This window comes from Petaurus breviceps, unplaced genomic scaffold, assembly GCF_028583685.1.
Source record: "Petaurus breviceps papuanus isolate PSGF00001 unplaced genomic scaffold, PetGlider_PUasm1.0 90603, whole genome shotgun sequence".
NCBI classification, from domain to species: domain Eukaryota; kingdom Metazoa; phylum Chordata; class Mammalia; order Diprotodontia; family Petauridae; genus Petaurus; species Petaurus breviceps.
The window spans coordinates 3,080,993-3,088,405 of record NW_027187284.1 but is presented as its reverse complement, the minus strand read 5'-3'; the positions used below and the strand labels follow the sequence as shown (position 1 = coordinate 3,088,405).

Below are 7,413 nucleotides of genomic sequence, written 5' to 3'. Positions count from 1 at the left end.
TGTGTGTGTGTGTGACATGATCAGACCTGTAATTTGGGAATAGCACTAAGATGGATAAGTGGAGAATGGGCTGCAAGTGGAAAACTTTGAATCAAAGAGAACAACAAGCAGGCTACAGTAGTACTTGAGGCATAAGGTGATGTGGACCTGTATCAGTTTTGTGTGAGTATCAGAGGGAAGGAGGGGGCATATAGAAGAGGTACTGTGAGGATAGTATCAACAGAACTTGACAACAGATTGGCAACTAACAAAAATGTAATGATGCATCATTTTCATTATGAAGATCTTCAACAAGGTGACAGAGGGATAATTTTTTTCATAGAGCACAAAAGTGAGCAAATCTAGGAATGCTACTCTGTAGCAGGTTGTGGAAAGTCTGGACAACTTGCCTATTTAAAAATTGTCATAGATGCTAAGGTGAGTCGGTGGGACCCTTGGATGAGCAGGTAGAGAAGCCTTATATTAACAGACTCTAAGCAAAAGGGACAACCTGCCAATCATGCAAAGGCTACCTAATCCAGACAATGGCTCAGAAACAGACATTTCAAGTTAGAAAAACTATATTATAACCCAGCAACAAGTTCAAAAAATGGAAGAAGACTGCACACAGATTTTATATATTTCTTTATAGTATTTCAACAATAGAGATGCCTAGTACAATACACCACAATCCACAGACTGATAACATTCCTAGCCATTCTAGGCCTCCTACAAGTTCAGATTAAGAAATCTAAGATGATATTTCTGGTGAGGATTATGATCAGTGCAAAAACCATGAAGTCGAAGTATAGGGACAGACAGGTAAGCAGGTGTGATGGTAATGGAATTTGAACATCCCCTTGTATTGGAAAGCTAAAAGGTACTTAGCATTTTCTTTCAGGTGAAGTGTTAAGACCCAGATCTTGTTGATACCACAGTGGGATGGACTTATTGACATGACCAGAGGGCCCTGAACAGGGAGGAGTTGGTGCCTTGTACAGGGAAAAGCAGAAGCTGAGAAAGGCCAGAAGAACTTCTACGAGCAGCATCTTGGAAGCAGAGAGAGAAAACTGCCAGGAATGAGAATGCTGAGAGAGGGAGAACTGCTGGGGGGTGGGGGGAAGAGAGAGAGAGAGAGAGAGAGAAGGGGAGAGCAAGAGAGAGAGAGGGGAAGGGGGGGGAGGGGAGGGGTGGAGAGAGACAGAGACAGAGAGAGAGAGAGAGAGAGAGAGAGAGAGAGAGAGAGAGAGAATTGTCAGCCAGAGGTGCCTAGGACTTCTGAGGGCCAGTTGGAGCTGCTGAGAACTTTGGAGGCATGACTGGGGTGCTGGTATTTTGTCTGTATGTTTTTATGTTACTTTGTCAGATTCATACTAAATGAATGTACTTTGTTTAAGAAGGAATTCATTTTTGATAGAAGAGATTAAGATGGTTTGACCTAGGAGTGGACTTTGTCATTGGCTAAATGAATTCACTTTAGTTTGTTTTGTTTTGTTTTGTTTTTATTTTAATGCTTTATTAAATTCTGATTTACATCATTCATATCCGCCAGATTTTGAGTTACAAATTTTCTCGCCATTTTTCCCCTACCCACTGTCCCAAATTAGCAGTCCCACAGGTGTAATGGGAATGTAAATTTTTAAGATCTTCCCTGCCCCTAGGCTAAAGTGCACCTGGAGCCTGGGGTGGGAGGCTTGTTTTTCAGTAGATACTTCTTGATTAGCCAGTGAGTCAATAAGGTTGTTACATTCTCTGAGCCAGGAGAAGGCTATATAAGCCCTGATATGTAGCTTTGTTTTGGGGGTCACTTTGAGAAGTGTTCTGTGATTTGATCTGGATTCTGGGAAGCCGTTTTTGAGAACCCCCCCTCGGCTTTAAAAAACCCAGATGTTGAAACCCAAATAATGATTTGGTATGGTTGTAATGGTTGGACAGTTTGGAAATCTGTCTACTTGATCTGTTTCTCTGTCTTGATAATTCTGTCTTTATATTCTGAAGTTCGGGGTGCTGATCTTTTTCCCCTGAACTAGGTAAACAATACATATTTGACTGATTAAAGTAAACTTGTTAACCCATTTAGAGTTGCTTTCCTTTAACAAAGCAGATCTAAGAATCTGTGGTAGCAGCAAACCTGGGGATTCTGGGGTGCTTGCTGCTATAAGAGGATATCTGCTCCTCCAATCTGTTCTTTCCCACACTTTCTCCCATACACTTTTTGACTTTTCCAGTGGATGTCTATGCCTCAGTGCCTGTATATCCTATTTCCCAATTACATGTAAGATGGTATTAATAAAAGTATACATATGTATATATATATATTTGAATATTTGATTTTAAAACTTTCAATTCCATATTCATTCCCTTCCTTGCTTGTCACCCACCCTTACTGAGAAGATAAGCAGTTCAGTATAGGCTGTACATGTGTGATTAATGCAAAACAATAACATAGTAGATATATTGTAAAAGACTGAATATATTTCCCTCCCTCCTATCCCACCTCCCACCTGTTCTATTCCCCACATTGATCCCATCCCTTTTCAAAAGTGGGTGCTTCCAACCTCCCTCCCCCCCTTACCTGTCCTCCCTTCCATCATCCCCCCTCTCATGCTCTTCCCTCCTTACTCTCCTGGAGGGTGAGGTACCCCATTCAGTGTGTATTTCACTCCCTCCTCAAGGCAGAATCAGTGGGAATAAGGTAGACCCATTCTCTTTTGCCTTCCTATTATTCCCCTCCAATGTAACCATTATCTCTTGCCTCTTCTGTATGATAGTTTACCCCATCTGTCTCTCCCCATTTCCTCTAATTATATTCCTCTCACCTCTTAATTTCACCTTTTAAGTATCATCCCTTCCTGTTAAATTGGTCCTGTGCCCTCTATCTATGTATACCTCTAAAAATATATACACACATTCACATATGTATTCATATGCCCATATACCATCATATATAGACAAATATATGTGTGTGTGTGTGTGTGTGTGTGTGTGTGTATTTCTAATCTCTTCAACTACTCAGAAAAGTTTCTTGAGTTACAATTGTTGTTTTCCATGTAGGAATGTTAATAGTTCAACTTTGATAAATTCCTTATAATTTCTTTTCCCTGTTTACCTTCTCATGCTTCTCTTGATTCTTTTATCTGAATGTCAAATTTTCTATTTAACTCCAGTTTTTTGCATTAAGAATGCTTGAAAGTCCTCTACTACACTGAATGACCATATTTTCCCCTGAAAAATGATACTCAGTTTTGCTGGGTAGGTGACTCTTGGTTTTAATCCCAGTTCCTTTGACCTCCAGAATATCATATTCCAAACCCTTCGATGCCTCAGTGTAGAAGCTGCCAGATCCTGGGTTATCATGATTGTGTTTCCACAATATTCCAATTGTTTCTTCCTATCTGCTTGTAATATTCTCTCCTTAATCTGGGAACTCTAGAACCTGGCTATAATATTCCTAGGAGTTTTCTATTTGGGATCTTTTTCAGGAGGTGATTGGTGGATTCTTTCAACCTCTATTTTGCCCTCTGGTACTAAAATATCAGGTTAGTTTTCTTGGAGAACTTCCTGGAGGATGATTTCTAGGTTCTTACTTTGGTCATGGCTTTCAGGTGGTCCAATAATTTTTAAATTATCTCTCCTGGATCTATTTTCCAGGTCAGTGGTTTTTCCCATGAGATATTTCACATTGCCTTCTATTCTTTCATTTGTTTGCATCTGTTTAACAGCATCTTGATTTCTCCTAAAGTCATTAGCTTCCATTTGCTCCAATCTAATTCTGAAGCAATGATTCTCCTCATTGAGCTTTTGAGATTCTTTTTCCATCTGGCAAATTCAGCTTTTTAAGGCATTCTTCTCCTTATTGCCTTTTTGAGCCTCCTTTGCCATTTGAGTGAGTCTGTTTTTTAAGGTATTATTTTCCTATGTCAGGCTGTTAACTCTCATTTCATAATTTCCTTGCATTGTTATCACTTCTCTTCCCAATTTTTCCTCCACTTCTCTTATCTGCTTCTTAAGGTCCTCTATGGCCTGTAACCAGTTTGTATTTTCCTTTGAAGCTTTTGCTTTGTTTCCTTTGCCTGCTCATTTTGCCACTCAATTACTTGATTTTTGGGCTTTTTGCCACAGTATTACTCTGCCACCAGACAGGGGAGGTTTCGTCCCAAATGCTGGGGTTTTCTCAGCTTCTAGAGGTATTAGATAGGTGTCCTCTCTGAGGTCTCGACATGCTCTGGCAAGTTGGACACACACCCCAGGACCTCCACCCTAGACAGCAATCCAGATCCAAGAAAATTAAAGCAAAAACGATTACCCCTCAGACTGGTGTTTGGTCCCCCTACACTTTGCAGTCCAGGAGCTGAAGCTGCCATATGGCACTGGATGGCTGTGCCGGAGTCTCAGCAACTTCTTGCCCCAGGGGTAAAAGCCAAGCACTCCCACTTACTGGTCCCAAAGTCCAGACTGCACTGACCTCTCACTTTGTCCTCTGAATCTATGTGTTGATAAATCTGGAAACGGCTGCTGCTGCTGCTGCTGCTGATATGGAGTCCCTCTAGCTGTCGGCTGGTCAGGCCCACCCTGGGGCTAAAGCCTCAGCATGGCACTGGGCTCGGCTTCCAGAGCTCTGTGCTGGCCAATTCCTGCCGGCCTGCTGTCTGTCCTCAGTGGTAGCTTAGCTTCTCTGTGTCATTTTGTGGGTTCTGCAGCTCCAAAGTTTGTTTATAGTACCCATTTTACATGGATTTGGGAAGGTGAAAGCCAGAGCTGCTGGAAGGTCATGCTTCTACTACACCATCTTGGCTCTGCTGAATGCACCTTGTTCAAAAGAAAACTTTAACCTTTGTACTTTGTGATTTCATTGAGGACTTACAAAATGATTGAGTTACTAAATGAATGTTTTTTGTCTAAAACCATGTGGCTACTTTGGTGAAAACTATGGGGCCATTTTAGTGTTAAGTTGTTGAACTGTGCACATGGTGAATGCTGTATTTTTATTTTTTGTGAATATTTTGCCTTAATTTGTTAGTGAATAAATGGACAGTTCACTATGCTTGTAATCAGAACCTTGAAAGCTGTTCACAGCAGCAGTCCTCTGAAAAGCTGCTCATGCTTGGCATTACAGCAGGTCACAGGAGAGCTAAGCCTATTCAGTCAGGGACCAAACTTAAGGATATTTTTTTTTTCATGGACCTCATGGCAAATCAAATGAAGCCTCTGGACCTCTTCTCAGAAGCAAGTTTTAAATGCATAAAATAAAATACATAGAAATTCAAAGGAACTATTTATATTGAAACCTAGGGAGAAAAAATGAATTCACATAGCCTAGGTTAGGAATAAGGAGAACAATTTCTACAATAATGACAGTATTGTAAATACACCAACTTTGAAAGACTTAGAAATACTGATAACACAATGGTCAACCACAATTCCTAAGACTCACAATCAAACATGCTACCCCACCTCAGAAAGAGAGGTGAGACACTTAGAGTACAGATTAAAGCACATGTTTGTTTTTATTTTTGGTGACATTACCAATGAGGAAATTTGTTTTGCTCAACTGCACATTTTTGTAAAATGTTTTGTTTTTTCTTATTTTTTCAAGGAGGGAAGGGTAGAAGGGAAGCACATATTTGCAAATAAAGTTGATTTTAAAAATTCCCACTCTGGAGGAAAATTGAGAAATGGTTACACATATAACTGGACAAAAATGTTAATATTTGTGCTTGCTTTGGCAGCACATATACTAAAATTGGAATGATACAGTGAAGATTAGCATGGCCCCTGCGCAAGGATGACACCAAATTTGTGAAGTGTTCCATATTTTTAGGGGCAGCCAGGTGGCTCAGCAAGTAAGAGCACCAGCTCCAGTGTTGGGATGACCTGGGGTTCAAATCTGGGCTCAGATACTCAGCACCACACCCAGAAATAACTGGCCGTGTAACCTTGAGCAAGTTACTTAACCCTGATTGCTTTAAAAAAAATGTTAATATTTGCCAATGTATTGTATATTTTTCAATCAATTGCCTATGTTCGTTGATATTCATACCACTGATTGTTTTGAGTATGCTCCTTTTTAAAATAATTTTCTTTTATATAATTATTTGCTCTTGGCCTAGAATCATACATTTGTTGAAGCTACATCTACTATGTTAACTATGCATAGTTTTGATATTTATTTGTCTTTATATGCTATTTTGGAATATTTTGATATCTTGTAAGCTCAGTGATGTTATTACTCTTCATTGCTTTGCTGTTATTTGGGTATTCCATAGATAGTACTGCTGTGATATATATATGTATATATATACACACATATACATACATATATGTACATATATATATATACATATATACACATATACATACATATATGTACATATATGCATATATATGGAATATATACTTAATGTAATTCATTCCTGTAGTCACAAAAATAGACTGTCAAGTGATTCTTTCCACTGCACTATGTCTATCAGATGTATTATTAATGGATGATGACTGTGAATAGTACCGTAAGATGAGATGTTAACTTACTAATTATTGTTTTGTTAGTTGCTGCTATTTACATTAATACTGTGATACATAATTCCTTATATCAAGTATATCTTGCATGATTATTCAAAATCTTCCAAAATATCTAAAGTTCATGAAATGTATAACAGGTCCTTAGAGCCAAAATGAAAGGAGGCAACAACAAGGCAACACGAGCCTCTGGGAAATATAGGAACTTTGTGAGTCTTTAAAAGATGGGTTATTTTAAATTCTTCCTAGAAGGAAGAAATCTGAAGTGAGCAAAGGTGCAGGAAAGAGTACCTTGGTGACAGGCATCAGTCTGGGAAATTTGAATAAGAAAACATGAGAGAAAGGGAGATCACCTTAGACTGGCCTGTCACTACTGATATCACAATCTGGGACAAGACCAGTGGTGGGTAACTTGAAGACCTAGAGATATGTAGTCTTGAGGCCACAGATTCACCATCCCTGAGCCAGGCACTATAGATCCTTCCAAAGATTGAGAAACTATAGCTATGTGTGTCCCCATCTTGTCTTCCCCTTCCTAGGGAGAGTGAGTTGCTGTCCCACAGGTTATCAGCTTTTCATTATTCTTTAAAGATATGGAGAGAGAGGTTATATCATATATGTAAATTTAGTAAATACATCCTATAAATACATATAATCTAACTATATATATCTTATATATAAGGATGCATGTGTTTTATATGTGCATATTATATAAAATAAATATAATATAAATATGTAAATAAAACAAATATATGTGTGCATACCAAATTGCCATAATCTTTTGCAACTTCCCATTTATCATAATGAAGGTCACTAACTTATCAATAGATATATGTCTATGTGTATGTGTGTAATAAATACATGTGTTTATCTTTTTAATTAATTTCAAATATAAGTTTAAAGTTTTGATAATTACAT

At 38.6% G+C, this 7,413-nt stretch overlaps 1 non-coding gene across 1 annotated transcript; it reads left to right on the top strand.

Annotated features, from left to right (window-relative positions):
• The first annotated feature begins 5,692 nt into the window (after nt 1–5,692).
• Nucleotides 5,693–5,798, top strand: LOC138142801 (U6 spliceosomal RNA). Its single transcript, XR_011163542.1, has one exon. It is a non-coding gene; the product is annotated as a U6 spliceosomal RNA (small nuclear RNA).
• The last annotated feature ends 1,615 nt before the right edge of the window (nt 5,799–7,413 follow it).